The sequence below is a fragment of the Glossina fuscipes genome, unplaced genomic scaffold (genome assembly GCF_014805625.2).
Source record: "Glossina fuscipes isolate IAEA_lab_2018 unplaced genomic scaffold, Yale_Gfus_2 1, whole genome shotgun sequence".
NCBI lineage: Eukaryota > Metazoa > Arthropoda > Insecta > Diptera > Glossinidae > Glossina > Glossina fuscipes.
In genome coordinates this window covers 45909818-45927417 of record NW_023998415.1, presented here as the reverse complement: position 1 = coordinate 45927417, position 17600 = coordinate 45909818, and positions in this window count along the sequence as shown.

Below are 17600 nucleotides of genomic sequence, written 5' to 3'. Positions count from 1 at the left end.
ATTGTTACTGCTATTAACAACGTTTTATTGTGACCCATATGTCCTGTCAAGTTGACGTAATGTTGTTATATTATATGGCCACCACATCAGACCAAATAAAACCAAATAAAACACCCACTTGCCATTTAATAAAATTTATGGGATTTTATTGAAAAACAGCTTTCGTATCGCATACAAACAATCAGTGTAACGGAAAATCTTAAATCTTCTCGCAACAAAAATCATTCAAACGAAAACGATTCAACGATTCGAGTTGCGATGGCGGCCATAATTTAAATATTTATTAAAAATATTTTAAAAATTGTCTATGCTGTTAGCACAACGATCTTCATATTTGACAATAAATTATACTTTAGTGCACATGTTAAAGCATTTCTCCCCAAAACAGACAAGTGTCAAACGCCCACTAAATAAAACAAAGCAAAAAATTAACGACCCATACTGTCCCTCTTTGCGGATATCTCAATGTGTACAAGTCCGTTAGGGGACGGGAAGTAGCATCCACTATATATTATCGAGAATTGAGGAAAAAGTTCCCCTTTTTTTCAATCGTTACCTTGAGGTACTGCTGCTCTATAAAAACTAAACTTTCCAGATTTATGTAGAGCCAAGACTTCCAGGACTATTTGCTCGTCTTACATCTCTTCTCAAAGAACTTACGATGGAAGCGCATTGCATATATATTGCTCATTCTTGGCCACAGATCAAGGCCCACATCGATATTTCATTTAATTAACAATAAATTCAGATTTATTATCATTTTGACTGTGGCCGAATCGACCATGACCTTCATTTCGCTCTCATCTTAATAGTATTATAGGTTTACGGACTTTTCGGACCGAACATGTAGGCGGATCGTTGGATCGAAAGCTACAGATGAATATTTGAAAATATTGTCAGGGTATTTCTTCAGGCTTCCTTAAGTTTCTTGGACGCGTAGACAGATCACATCCATTTTTAACCATAGGATCTTAATCGATCAAGAACTGTTTGTGTCAAACGTGGATTTCGTATCTTCACTTTTTCAATTGTGACAATTTAAAAAACATCGTGTCAATGTCCATTTGATGACTTCTCCTAGAAATACAATAATAGAATAGAAATAACAAAAAAAGGGGCGTGTTTTAGAGAAAACTAGCAAACATATATATTTGCTGCACTGATCGTTACTTTTCTATGGCTGTCCATCCGTCTGTATAATGTCTGTTGTATGCATTTTTGGTCGAAGGACACGCCTACAGCACTACGTAAGCTGAGAACAGCTATCTTTTGCAAAAGGATTAAAAAACTGATATTTTGTTCATTACTCATAAACTATACCAGGCAAATGTACGAAGATCTTGACGTATATTCTATGGGCAATGCTGTACAAAATGGAAAAAATTAATCACACGAAAAATTGATAACTCAGTAGTCGTGGGTTCGAATCTCAACCGAGGTAGAGCATTTAATGAAGCCGTTAGCCTTAGATGCTAGTACATCAACGATTGGTCGATCGGTCAACGAATAGGTGAACATAACTTTTAACACATCAATCAATTAGTTCACACGTTCATTGGCATATGAATGTCGTCCGTATTGATGAAAGCGTAGGATTTTTAGATAATACGAACAACATTCAAACGAGTTGTAACGAAATTTCGTGATATTCCAAGCACAAATTCTGTTTGGTGACGCAACGTTTGTAAATTGCAAAGCAATGGACAAAGCATTGCATTTTAGTGGAGAAAAACACGGTGCAAGCAAATTAACGGCTTGTTGAACGTTATTTGTACCTTTCGCTATCAAAGTGAATGGCAGAGATGGGAACGGCGATAATGCGAAGCACTCTGATTGACCGGATTTGGAAGTTTTTCCAAAGAACATAGAAAACGTGCAATAAATTGTTATGAAATGCCGAAAAGGGATGTAACGCGCGCTACCTAATGCGTTAATGATATCAGAAGGCAGTGTATTCACTATTTCGCACAAACATTTGTTCATGAGAAGGCTCTGTTCGAAAGGGGTATTACGCTGCTCACCTTCGATTTGAGAGAACAATGATCAACACATCAGCAAGCTATGACTATGGATAAAACTTGGTTTCAGCACTGCGCCCCACAGTCACATTGTCAGTCAGCTGAGTGGATAGCAACCGACGAAAGCCGTCCAAAACGACCAAATGACCCAAAAATTGACTGAAGAGAGACTTCCGACCGTATTTTTTAATGCATATATTATAAGAATCATTAGCAATTCTGTATAACGGGACAAAGTCAAATCAATAGCGAACATTATATAGCATTATTCACGCTTTTGAGCGACGAATTTACGAAAGATGACCTTACATCGTACAAAGGTATTGAGTTATGCATTAATGAAACTTTTATTCATACATTTCGACGACAATCCGTTTCATTGTATAAGTAGAGTTCTGAAATTCAAGGACAACTTCATTCGGAAGTTTTTAAGTGAAAATGTAACCCTTCGTGATTTAAGAGTCCAACTTTCAAAGTTGAGGAAAGTGTTTTGCGTCTTTCAAGCCAATAAAAGAGAGTTCGCCGAAGAAACTGAAGGCAATGTCTCCGAGAATAGTTCCCGAAAAAGATAGGTACCGCTGAATGAAGCGTTTGTGTGTATGTATATGAAATTGATAGAATATTTTTTAAAAAAATTATTTTTTTTTTTTTTTTTTTTTTTTTGTTTAACAATTCAATGAAGAAATTGAATTTTCACTAAAGTTTCATATATTTATGCAACAAGATACACGTAAAATAGGTACAAGGACAAATGTTGAAAAATTGTTAAAAATTTTTATTTTATTCAAGTCATACACAATAGGCTTGTTATCAACGAACTTTTTGCCAGTTTGATGGTAAAAGCATTATGTGGTCATTAGACAACTTTTGGGATTTTTAGGCGAAAAATCGTGCCAGCTGGTGGCCACTGGTAAACTCATATTTACGCCATTAGGAGAGTTTTGCAGATAAGAAAACAAATGTTAGTCACGAGTACGCGGTGAACGCATCGAAATGGTCACCCTTTTTGCTCAGACATCAGAGATTTGCAATCAGCACGTCATTGATCAAAACTTTAACCCTTTAACTCTTTTCTTCTCATTTTTTTTTTTTTTTTTGAAATGCTGCTATTCACACGTTAAAGATAAAATGTCTGCATATATGACATGATCATATAATCATCATAATCTATTTTATCCAATATTTTCTTCTCTTTTCAGCATAAATAAATTGATGTACTTGCGCTTTCGCACCAACAGTTAGTGCGAGCTTTGTTAGTTAACCAAACTCGATGTGAATCAATATTTGGCAACTGATCGCTATGAACGTGAAATCTTACCCGTCGCACGAAATTTTTCCTTTTTTTTTCGTTTTTTATTCTTTTGTCCTTTTCTACAATCGCATTTTCCTCTTCAGCTGTTAGATATGCGAAACGCAGCCCAAAGTGAAAGGGATTTCACGTGCATTTTTAATTATTTCAGAAGTTCACCCAAAAGTTGCTTTAATCAAACAACAGTCGCTACAATATATGTCACAACTATATGTAATGAAATTGAACAGTATGATGAAAAAGAATAAATGATAATGAATAAATAAAAATTTAACAATTCATTAAAATGAAAAAGCGAGAAAAAAACGTGCAAGTATGCAAATATTGACAATAATACTGAAGTGCTTATGTCGTCGACGTTAAGAATGTTAAACAATACACGCAATGTGAGGTAAACGACAAGCACATCTCACGCTCTTAAGTGAAACAATACGACAATGGAAAGAATTTACAAAATCAAGGATTAACAAAGCAAATGCGAAGCAAATTCAAATATTAACGAAACATATCGTATAGGATGCATGCTTGCAACAATCAATAACAACAGTTGTGTTTTATTTGCAAAGAATTTCAATTTCGATAAAAGATAATCAAAAAAAAAAAGAAAAGCACCAACAACGAACTCAACAAAGATGCTTAGGAATCGCATAACAAACAGTTGTACAAAAGTATGTTCAGATTTTTATGTTTTAATCAAGGGTTGCTTGCAATCGTGCATATCATGACACGTTATATAAATTTTTTACGAATGCATAGCCTATTGTAGGCAACTGAATCGTTAAGAGCACTAAAACAATTGTCATTGCCAGAGTGAACGGTAGTATACTCAAACAGAAGAGAAATACAAATTATTAATATATTTTCCAAATCGTTGCTTTCAAAGAGTAATTAAAACAAATGCATTTTTATGAAAATTTTTCCAAGATTTCGCTGTCTCTTCATTTCATTATGCACGAAATTGTACGCAAAGGAGCATGTGTTCAATGATTATTGGAAGGAATAACATCCCTTTCTCATTATAAAATCTTTCCCACACCTTTCATTCATTTATCGGCTATATACAGTGATTTTTATTTAATTGCTTCAGGCTTTAACAACGCAGTAAGCAACTGTTTCGTTTCTTTAAAACGTTCGCAACATCCCACGGCCCAGCACTAAACTCCCTACATTGCCTTATCCACATTTTGACTTTTCGGATCGGAAAAGCGGTCTGATTCAGCGCTCGGAATCATTTGAATGACGTTTGTCATTTGGTAGTGTACCCGCTTCCCTCAAAATATATCAAAAACTACGAATTATAGATTGAAAACAATAGGCCAAGAGAACAGAGAGAGGGACAGACGGACAGACAAGCTTATAATACTAGGTACAATAAAAGACGGGTCTATCTCAAGTCCGTGCAAACTCAATATTCCCTTGTACCACAACATTGATAATATCAGGAATACATTTAGACCGAAAGTATACTACCAGCCGGCATACCATGTACCATTAAACCGACGCAAACATGCAAAGCTTAAACACCTGATTATAGCAATAAAATTTGATATCTTGGCGGATCTTAGCGCAATGTACTCCCACAATAAGTTGACATAGATTGGAAAAATGTTTGTCTTTAAAAGTAAAAGAATTTGCGTTTTTTGCTCACAACTTCTAAATTGCAGTAGGTATTGCGTTAAAAATTGTCATGCGTCCAAACATAAAGAAAATCCATTATTATAGAGTTAAATATGATGTGCATAAAAGATCAGATGAATGTAACTTTCGTCGCTTGTTTTTTCTTTCGATTTTCCTCGAAGAGTAAGTTTTTAATGTTGATCTACATGATATTTGAAAAGATTAACTTAAGGAGGTGTCACTTGCCTGTATAGGCCCAAGCATATACGAAATTTATCAATGTACGTAACATATATTTATAAATATAAATATAAAAATGCATACAAAAATATTATATATGAAATAAATAGAAGGAGTGAGTAAAACTTTTAATGCACAATTTTTTATCCAATTATCCTACAAATACAAGGCAAGTTCTTAAAAAAAAAAAAAAAAAAATTAATTCATTACTTTTTCAATCATTGTTTTAAGAGATGAATTTTTCATGCTTTAATTACAATTAAGCAAAAACTACTGTCCAATGTAATGAGTTTTATTTGACGGAAAAAAAAACTTCTCCAATTAAGTTGATTAAAAAGGAATAACAACTGTTCGCACATACTCTACTAGCTGTTGGTCACATAATCCGTATATCGTCAAAGTTTGTAGTATAACCTGATATCTAAACAAATGACACCATTCACTCAAAAAAAGGGGTGGCTCACCAAATTGCGTGATATTTATTTGGAATAATATATATATATATATATATATATATATGTTTATTAAAGTTTTCATATACGCTATATACGTTCATTTGCTTAGATCAAATATTTATACAAACGATATGTATAACGACTACCCACTACTCAGCTAAAATAACAAATATTTTTGAATTCTAATAAATGTCTCTCCTATTGTGTAGTGTAGCAAACACTCTTGCCCTTGGCAAACATTGATACATCTAAAATTAGAGAGATTTTGCTTTGACAGGCTGTTGCGTACACGTCCTTCGGGTTTATCCGGGGCTCAATTGAAATTTGAGTATTCGATTTAAATTTTAATGATTATTTCGCTCAAGAGGAAGAGAGAAATATATAGATTATGTATTGTACGATTACACTGATAAATATTTATTTTCTTAACGAGTTTTACTTCCTCCTCTTAACAATATTGCTAGAAATGTGCAAAAATTAGAGCATTCGACCGAACGCAACAGATACCAAGCAAACTACATTCACCGTCGTCACCGTAAATATTGAGTGAAATTAGAAATGTCAAATGGAAATTTGTTGGTTTTTTTCTTTTTTTATAAGTATATAACAGTCAAATGGCCGTTAATTAACAGCGTTATGACTACTGTTGATAAGCGAAGCATCAAAAGCCTCTGAAATTTTGCTGCCTGTTATTATATTATTATCAACTACCCTAATTACTTAGTTTTTTCTGATCTAATACACGAATTGCCTTCATTTTCAAAGGCAAACGCGTTCCTTAGAAATTCATGCAAAACAAATCGTGTAAAATAATACAACATAGAGTAAATTTGATAATATGTTCGACAAACTGAAAAAAATTTTGTAAAAGGAAAAAAACTTTATACATTTGTTCAAAAAACCGTGTAAAAAAAGTAATGATGAAATATATATTGTAATATGTATGTTTACAAAAATAAAAGTCGTTCATATGTGAAACTTTTTCACTGTATGTGTGTGTTCATACAGTGAAAATTGAGTCAATAAGTACATACAACATATAATATAAAAATGTCCCAACTAGCCGGCGCTACTTGATAACAAGCGCGCACGTTTATTACAAACTGAATCAAAATGGCTATCATCAGTTAATATGCCGAGAAAGTCTAACACAACGGTTGAATTTGACTTAAACGATGAATTTCATTCGTTATTAACAGCCAAGTAGCAGTAGAGCAAGTCTTTAGCATATTTATGGATATAAACCGGCTGACTTCTGCTCACAGTATTCTCTTAATTGTATTTTGTTGCCGTATTTATAAGTTGCTGTGTGAGACTACCAAAATTAGAATTAAAAATTAATTTTTTTTTTTTGGATTCGTGCTAGAACAAAAGTTTGTGTAAGAGAGTGTGTTTGCTCTAATTCGTGGATAGTGTTATATCTAAATCGGCCGTATAAGGAAGGCTGTATAAAAAGAGCCCTATAAAATGACCGTGTAAAAAAGACCGTGTAAAAAAGACCGTGTAAAAAGAGTGCAGCGTATATTCGTTACTAAGTAATACCTATAGTTATTAGATATTACACGTACTGCAAAGTATAGTTTACATATACAGTTTTCACTGAATCTTTCTATTAGCCATCACTGCGGATAATCAGTTGTCAAATAGTGGTGATATTAGTTCTTTCCATAAACGTATGAACTTGTTTGTCGAATATCGTGTGCCTTATATCTCATGTCGTATGGCATATATCGTATCTAAAACATATAAATGTAACTATGGCTTAATCCCTGGTCTAGTGGAACTTCAGAATAGAAGACTTCAGACTTCAAAAAGTAGAGATTTTCAAATTCTCCAACCTTTAATTTAGGCAAAAAAGGGGAAAATGATGAATGTTTGTTTTAGTTTTTGAATAAACATTTACCTGATTTTGGAATTTAATCTGAAAGAAAAAGTTTAAGCAACATTTTAAGGTCATAATTGTAACTTCAACGCAGACAAGCAAATAGTATTACGTATGCGTCTAAATCGAATTCTCTTATTCACGCTAATCGATAATATGTACACGTTATGAAATCTATACATATGTATATTTCTAAGCGTTATAAATCTTTATCAAATTTAATGTCTCCCTTAAGATGGGTATAAATAAAGTTATTCATCGTAAAATTAGGCTAAATAATTAGCATTTCGTCCTTCTCCTCTTCCCGTGTCTGACCGTTTCTATTTACACACCTCCCGTTGATATTCTATATACTACAAAAGATTATTACGCAATCTTAAGAGGTTTTGTTTTTATTTATTCTGACCTCACTTCCATGTATCGTTTATGATGTAATAGGAATGAATCTAAAACAATTGTAGCGAATTACCACCTACGGCTTATATCATATACACGAATGATGAAATTGTCATCATTAATGTGATATAATAAATAATTAATTTACTTAACATACCATGAAAGAAAAGTAACTGCATCCGCTTTGGTGCAAATATTGCTCTCCAATATCTGCTTACTTAGATTAATTTAAAAAAAAAAGATCATAAAGATGATGAAGCGTCGACATCACCCGCATCGATTGCTTTCATTTTCATTCCACATTTTCGTATAATTACGGCTGAATTGAAATTTATACTTAATTGGTTGATAGTTGTGGGCGTGGTTACAAATATATTTCAAATTCGATGGGAGGATTTCCGTCAAAATATTTTTTATTAATTCTTTTTTTAATTTCTTCTTCGCTTTTCATAAACGTAATGGCAGTTCAACAATTGAACGGAAAGGAAGGGTTAAAACAATATGGAATTTAATATTTTTCAAAAATATGTACGGTTTGTAGACCCTCTGAAGCATACGTTTCATTATTGCATACGGAATGATAAAGTCAGTTTCACCCTATCCTCCGGCAATGGATAAATACAAAATACAAAATACAAAATTAATTAAACGTTGCACTGAAAATTACAATTTGATTCATGTACTTGTGCATAGAGTGAAATAAAATTAATGAAAAGCATTTTAAATAAATAAAGGTGAACTTAGTAACCAGCCCACTGACTGAAAATAAACTGATATATATATATATATATATATATAAAAGCGTATATTAAATATATGGTACGGTATCGACTGACAGGCGGCAAAGGCCATTAAGAGCAAGAAAATGGACCACATACTGTCACACCCCAAACGTATAATGCAAAAAAATAATAAAAAAAAAACACTAAAAGAGAAATAGAAATAATATATTTAGCATTTACTATATATTAATATAAAACATCTGACGTTTTAAGTTGAATATAAAAAACAAAAATAAAACGTTCAACAAAAATTCCTCCAAATACATAAATAAAAATAATTTTGCAAGCCATTGTAGCTGAGAATAAGTTTTACATCGAAAATATAATAAATGAATGAATGAATGAATGAATGAGTGAATGAATGATTGAGTATTAACTTGATCCTGTCGTTTGCAAGACTTCAATTTCATAAATTGACGAACCCTTTAAAGCCTTTAATAATAATAAAATTCTAGAATAGAGAGAGCAAGAGAGAGAGAGAGAGAGAGAGAGAGTTATCCGATCGTCTTTAATTTCGCAGTTTGTAATGAATGTATGAGCATAAGAACGCATGAGTTTCATGCAAATAACATGGCGAATAACTCATTAGCGGCAGGATAATAGAAATTCTTTAAAAAACGTAAATTGTAATTGTAATGATTTGGAACCCTAAGCCGGGTACCGCTATTCAATTCTCTTTGTAAATGCTTTCACGGTTAGCTTACCTTTGGCCGAAAGGTTCTCAGCTTAAACTCCGATTTCCTTCCTCATGCTTGATATTATGAAGTGAAACTCTTCATATGAACTTAGAATTTGTGTGAGTCGAATCGCTCATCGCTACCACCGACGCAATTACTTGGCAAAGTCTCCGGACGCTCTTTTGAATACACTGTGAAGAAGTACAAATCGAATCAAGGCACAATCAGCTAAAAATAAAAGACACAAATAAATTCCTGAGAATATCGATTTTAGTTAAAATTCGTAATAAATTTTAGATTTTGTTTATTTTCTCATTCTGTAGATAAGTTTATGCAAGCGATGGAAGAGAACTAATATACCTGGAAATTGATTGGTATACGTTATGAGAAATATTATTCATGTAATGGTCGATTTGAATTTGTATAAATAGTAAATAACACCTTAATATTGAAAACAATTTAATAAATAATAAATGCAAGCAAACAAACAAACGTATATATATGCATATGTAGTTAACAAGCTATGTCTGGCTACTCTATTAGACAGTTTTTATTTTTTTTTTCTTCTATGCACAACGGAGGCTATGGTAGTTAAATAACTATTGAAATAGGTGATTAACGCCATTCAGATGAACTATACATTACCCAGTTAAAAAATATTCATTAATTCATTCATTCATTCATTCATTCATTCATTTATTTATTTACCGATTCATATTAATTCATTCTCGTTGTTATCGTTATTAATATGGTACCGGTGTAGTAAGTAGTTGGTATTAAACGGTTTTCACAACTAAGTAATGTAAGTGCCTCTAATGTATGTACGTACGTATGTATGTTGGTATATATATACACATATATATATATATATGTGAATGTGTGTGCGCCACTGTGTACGTCTTTATGTCTGGTTTAGAGAGAAACACTCTAAACAGAAATAAACAACAAGCGTCCAAATTATTATAAACGCTCATACGCCATAGGGGGTCGATCGTACAGTCGATCGGTGTCTTAAACAATTTTATAAATATTTGTTATTAATATTTTATGGTGATTTGTTTTTTATTTTTTTATTATTAATTTTTTTTCTTTTCTTTTTTTCCTTCTCTAAAAAACTTGGTATTATTGCAAATATTTTTTAGACTATAGCTAAACGTATATTAATATTTTTTAAGTGATTTTGTTGTCTTGTGTTTACATTTATATTTAAAACGAGAAATTATTAAAAAATTTGAAAAAAAAAATTTAATCAAAATCCTGTTAGAACAGCGGGTGCAGAAGCGATTGTTGTTTCTCTATAAACAATGGTTTAATAATAAAATTGACATAATTTCTATATATATATATATATATGTATATATATATATATATATGATTTTCAAACATATAATTTCTACCTTAATCGACCTCTTCGTAATATATATATATATTATGAAAAGAGAAATTATATTAAAATTATTTTAATTAATTAGTTAAAATTTTATAAAAAAGAAAAAAAGAAAAAAAAAAAAAATTGTGGCAATATTTTTTACAAGCGTCTTTAAAATGAAAAGACATTCCATGGACTATGCACGCTGACTACATTCTATATCAGTTCCGCGTTCTAACCCTTTCGTGCAACTTTCATGGGTACTTTTGATTCATTAACGTAATGCACACAAAACTCTGACAGACATTTGTTTAAATATAAATAAGAAAAATGAAAAATTTACTTAAACACCTGCAAAAATATTTAAATGTATGCAAACATACGGCAACAACACCCACATAAAGTCGCACAAACAACGACAGGCACAAAAGTAATGAACAATAAAACCAAAACACCCCTTATTATAGAGCAGCCAACAAAAATGCAAACAGCTGACGTTAACATAAAACAAGAAAAATGCCATCACAATATCACAGTGATGTGAGCATGTGTATGTGATTGTGTGTGTATGTATGTGTGTGCACGCGTTTTTTTTTGGGGGGGAAAGGTAATTGGGGAAAATCTAAAAAGCCTTGATAAGCATATAAACCCTAAGCCTTAGGTTATGTAATGTTATACACAAAAAATTTTCAAGCACACACAAGAGCTCCGACAGCTCGTGTAATACATTCTATGGTTTCTTTACGTTTCATATGGCGCGCATAACGGAAACGTATGTATATACAATATTCTTCTAACCTTGGAGTAATACGAAACTACTTTCCCACAAACATGCACAAGCGCACACATTAACACAATTCATATTCCGTGTGCGAAGGGGAGGCAGGCTTGCTAATATCTATTCGGCTAACTACCAAACACATTTACACTTTTCGACTGGTTTCGCAAAACAAACTCTCGCCTGTATGTCTACGCGCGAATACATACGCAGAACACACCCCAACAATTGTGGGGTTGTTTACAGCTTTACAATACATATTTACATATATCACATATATATATATATATGTGCTTATGTAAGAGTGAGTACGAGTGTGAATGTGAATGTAAATGTGTGGCTCTATATAGGTATGCTGCACACTTATTCATTTACAATACATTTACTTTACTCCCATTAATACAGTGGCGTTTACTTCTTGCAAATATTTTCATGTTTCTCGTTAAATTGCTCAAGAAACGCCTCTGCTTTAACTTTGCACGTGCACAAATTTTTCCATCAAGTGGAATCTTCTTCATTTCATCATGTAGCTTTGTGTTTTTTTTCCTATTTTTTTTTTATTTTTTTTTTATTTTTATTTTTTTTTTGTTCATTTGTTCACATTTTATTGTACATCTCCCGCTACACTTTCCCTTTAGGGGATTTTTATTATATTATATTATGTCTGTCAAGTTAGTTGGTTGGTAGGTTGGTTGGTTGGTCGGTTGGTTGGTTGGTTGGTTGCTTGCTTGCTTGCTTGCTTGCATGCTTGCTTACTTACTTGCTTGCTTGTTCGCTTAGTTGGAGATGTTTGGGGGCACATTTCGTAGTGGAGACTTTGACATTTATTGAAATTCCTCATGTTGTCGTTATTGTTGTTGTTGTTGTTGTTGTCTTTCGTTTCTCTCACTGCTTACAACAAATTTAATAAACGTTTGACTTTAATGTGTAAAAAGGTTTCTCCTTTGTTTTCTTCTTCTTCTTCTTCTTCTTCTTCTTCTTACTAACTAAACGACGTGGAATGAGTGATCGTAAATTTAAATAATTCATGGTTTTGTTTCGCTTAAAAGAGACTTTTAATCAATTCATTTTCGCAGCATTAAATTGATAATAAAAACTTTCATTAAAACGCATTTAACGCATTGGTCTTCCAAATACCATTGTCATGTACTACATTATTATAACTAATAAATGAACTTCTCTCCTCTTCAATACGATCAACTATTTTTCTTAAAGATTTTCATCAACAGATCTAAGCATCAAGAGTATTTATCACATGGATATATATCGGATCGGATATATTAACTAAAAACAAGTTTCAATTCCCTTTATTAAATTATATGTAAGCAATTTAAAAAACTTTGATAAGTTTTTCTCTTGTCGATTGCAACAATGGTCCAAATTTCTTTCGCGAGAAATCTCCAATCAAAAGTGATCCCCAAACCTATCGAAAATTGCAGCCTACAACAGTGTAGTTCATCCTGACCGATGCACCGACTGTTCCTACTCAAATCCATTCGTTCGAAACCGATTTTTTAAGCATCTCAAACCCTTGTAATCGCTTTACCTCAATACGTAGGCCCCGTATCGTGAAGATTCGTGTTATTAAACGACTATGCAGTGCACTCTACTATCAATGATTATTTAAATTGCGATTAATACACTAATAGCCGTAGTCTGGGCAAAATCACAGAGACATCATAAGTCAGTTTTGCCAGTTTTTACGCCACTTTGATATCGTGAGATTTAATCACAAATGCGGAAACTTGAAAAAAGATCACAGTTTAGTGACCATCTATTAACAAAGATCGGAAGGATTTCTTTCTATTAAATCATAGTATAGTACATAATAATTAAAAAAAAAAAAAGAAATTTTAAATGGAACAAGAGTTCCAAGCAATTAGCCAAGGTAGTAATAATCACGACTTCTTTAGAATGGACCGGAAAAAACTGAGGGACAACAACGACCCGTTTTGACTTGAAAATCCATTAATCTTTAATAAACGAACAACGGAACTCTCATCCTTTAGAATTCGGGTGAAAACGAACTATTGTTGTTGAAAAGTTCGTTGATATGTCTATATAAACATTCGCCTAATTCTCTTTTTATAAGAATTTTTTTGGTTTAACATGATTTTCAATAGTCTATGAATTTTCTGATGGAAAATGTTTTTATTTTCACTCTTCACAAACATACATTGTAACTTCACGTAACATTTTTCACAATTCAATTAGATTATGTCGATTATGTCGAGGCGTTTAGGAATGAGATTCCTCGCATTATGTATAGAGTAAGGACGTAATGTATTTTTTACGCAATTTAGTTCGGTTTTTCAAAGAATAATGTATTTTTTATAATATAATATAACGAATTAAGCACGAAATAAACTCTTAAGGGAACAAGAATTTTTTTTAATAGTGTTTAATATAATTTTCAGTTGTTCTTTTAGGTCTGGAGTCAATCTACTGCTTTTCGATGTAGATAAAATCTTTTTTTACACGACCTTTCTTAACGCAAATTTCTTGAGAACATATCGTATTTTTTCTCCATTTTGTCTCACGAATTCTGCGAAAAGTGAGTGGGGAATAATTATTTACTCCCACTGAATCAAATGTCAATTGCCAGATATGAAAAATACTTTTGCAAATTACTTGCATATCGAAAATGTAACGAAATTCTCATATTAATGATTGATGAAAAATACGCAATGATATCTTCAGAGATCTTGTCAACTAAACTATTCGACTTTTGTGATCGACTCTTTCATGCCTGGTACCCGTCAGCCAACGACCGTTTTATTTCATTTCACATTTTCAGCCGGCACCATCGAGATAGTTCAAGTGGGAAAGGACATAGAAAAGTTTACACCAATAACATTGTTTCATTCATTTCATAAAATGATGGTAAATTTTATTTTTTTTTTTTTTTGTTTATTTTTAAGCAGCAAAGTTATTTATGAATTTGCTCTCATCTCGTTTGCCGGTTCCCAGGACTATATCTTAAGATTCTGCAGAGTTTTGAACTTAATAAAATGCGTTATTTTACTAGGATATGCTAAGTGACTCAACGGTAAGAGCAAATTATCAAATCTTGTCATCAAAAACTGCTTTACGATCGTTGCAATAAGCCAAGAAAGGAAATATACCGTTTCGAAGGCTCTCATGGCTGAAAGAAAACAAAACGCAACAATCTTTCGATTATAAGATATTCTTAAGGTTTGAACGTCACTGCAGTCAATTAGTAACGTAATTTGTTTAAAAATTGAATCCTAGCTTCAGTAAGTGTAACCAAAATCAGTGAATATGAAATTTTAAGGCATCGCGATTCATTAAATTTATGATTTGAAATTTCGACGGTTGCTTAGATAAAATTATTTTTTTAGTAATGTTTTCTAATCCATTCTCTTGTTTTCTCGTTATTCCAAGATAAGTGTTCTAACCTTCTGTAACTTTTTTCTAATAAAATCATTGAAAAAGAGAAACTGACGTTCAAAAAGAAAAGAGAAGAGAAGGAACCGAGACCGCCCTGGAAAACGAAACTATGTTAGTTTGCTATCAAAAGACTTTGCAAGTAGGAATGCCATCTCTTCTCAAGCAGAATGTAAGCGTAAATGGGTAAAGAAATAAGAAGAGGCCACGTTCGATACGAAAACTTATGAACGATATTAAAATTAGATGAGAGAATTTCTTTAACATCTGATAAGAATTTTTATATCTTTTTTCGATTTCTAAAATTAATTTTTTGCCAAAATTTAAAGAAAAAGAGAAAAACAGAAAAATACATGTGGCGCTAAAATTTATTGAAAACAGCCGTTCTTTTACATATACTTATAAATAATTCATTCATTAAATAAATAAACGGGAAAATGTTCACGAAATAAAAAACATTTTGCCATCAATTCGTAGAATTTTGTGAATTTCTAGGAAGACGAAAATTTTTAAAAATTTCATCTTAAATCATACGATATATAGCGAAATGAAATTAAACATTCACATACACATATATACATACATACATACATACATAAATACAAACATTTATACACGATCAGCAAATAGACAAATTTATAACACAAGTGTCGAAGAAGGTCAACACATGTCTGTACGCGTAAAATGACAAATGTCATGTGCCTGAGAAAGACAACAACAAATGTGTCAAATAATTGTGCTGCGGTAATTAGCAACATCAGTACCAACAACAGCGGCATCATCATCATCATCATCATCATCGTCATGATGATCACCGTCATTGTCGTCATGAAAAACCGCGTCATAGAAATAATAAATTTCTCCTTTGTTTTCAGATTCTGCATTTACTTCTTCTTCTTTTTCGTCTCTAATTCGCATATGCATTATTGCAAAAACCTATGACTTCTTCAGAGCTGGGACATCATGTGCATAGCAATTAATAAATGACAGTTGTGTTGTTATTTTTTATTTATTAATATTTTTTTTTTTTTTTTTTTTTTGTGCTCTTTTTGCTATTATTGGGCTTTTGCTACTATCAAAACTTAATGGTTGAAATGGCGAAAGCAAAAAAAGGTAGGTGTTACCCTAAAGATGACATTAGATTTGTATTGCGTTGTTCCGTGAAAAATCTTAACTCAAGTGAACGTGTATTGTTCATCCACTATGGCTTCTTTTATTTATTTATTTTATTTATTTTATTTTTTTTTTCTTTTTTTTGCTCTTCTAGTTCGCAGTAAAGACTTTAATTTTTTATTTTTATTTTAAAATTTTTTAATGAAAAATTATTAACTATCTGATCATAAATTAACACACAAGCCTTTCGCCAATGGTTGGCGGCGATTCTAATTCTTGGTCGAGATGAGCGCATATTAAACATTTGCTTTAACCAATTTATCATATTTGCCTGAAAAATAAAAAAATGAAAATAAAAGAATTAAATAAATAAACAAAAAAAAAGATATGCAGCGGTTTCTTCTTCTTGTCTTCCTTTGAATCTAGTGACACTGACTGGTTGGTTTGTATGCGCCGTTGTACTATGCCGATGACGATGAGGTTACCATCGTCATCGCCTTGGTGACTTTTGTGTGGCTTTTTTAACAATGCTGGAATTTATGAAATCACGTCATTAGCTTTGCTATGTGCATGCATCTGTGTATGTGAGCGGTTTTTTTGCGAATGAGTCTGTGCTAATTTCAGCCTATGTTTGCATGCGGCACGCGCTCTGCATAATTAATTAAGAATTACGTTTAAGTGCCTGATTTTTGTTAAAAAATTTCATTTCGTATACATATATCTATATATATATATATATATATATATATATATGTAAATATTGTGGGCACATCACATGCCTATAACATTGCTGCGTTAAGCGTGTGAGTGAAGCTCGCAGCCATTCTCATATGTAATGTCCCTGATTTGCGTGCACAAATGCCTACGTTATGTGTCATTCGCTGCTGTGCGTGAGCAAATCGGACAGATAGACAGACAAAGAGATAGACATAGAGACATACAATATTATATTCAATTTACTCATAATGTGTAGAGCGTCAGTCAATCTTTTCATTTATATTTGAGTTGCTTTACGGAAAAAATTCATTTATATCATCACAAAGCATATGCACTTGTTCTGCTAACTCAACAGTCACAACAAAACGAAAAATACCAGATACATTTTTTCTATGCAAGAAAAAAAAAAAAAAAAACAAATACATATTTTTAAGTACATGTAAATAGATGACTGCTCTCAGATGTATTATCTGCATATAAATTTACAATGCATTTACATGAGCCCATATACATGCACGCACATATATATATATATATATATGCATAAATATGCACACAAATACATTTATATATACATACATACATATTCAGATGTTTTTTGCTTCTTAATCAAACTAAGTGTAATTCTGTCGTTATATATATATATATATATATATATATATTTTTTTTTTTTTTGCCTTTTGTTAATGTTTCCAAGTTGTTCAGTTTCATCAAATTTTTCAACCTAATCAACACTGGCAAACAACATCTGTTCGATATGTCATTGCTATCGTTTGCCTGCCTTGCCGCAAAACGAGATGCAATCGTCACTCTAATGCATACATGTCTGGTAATCTCGC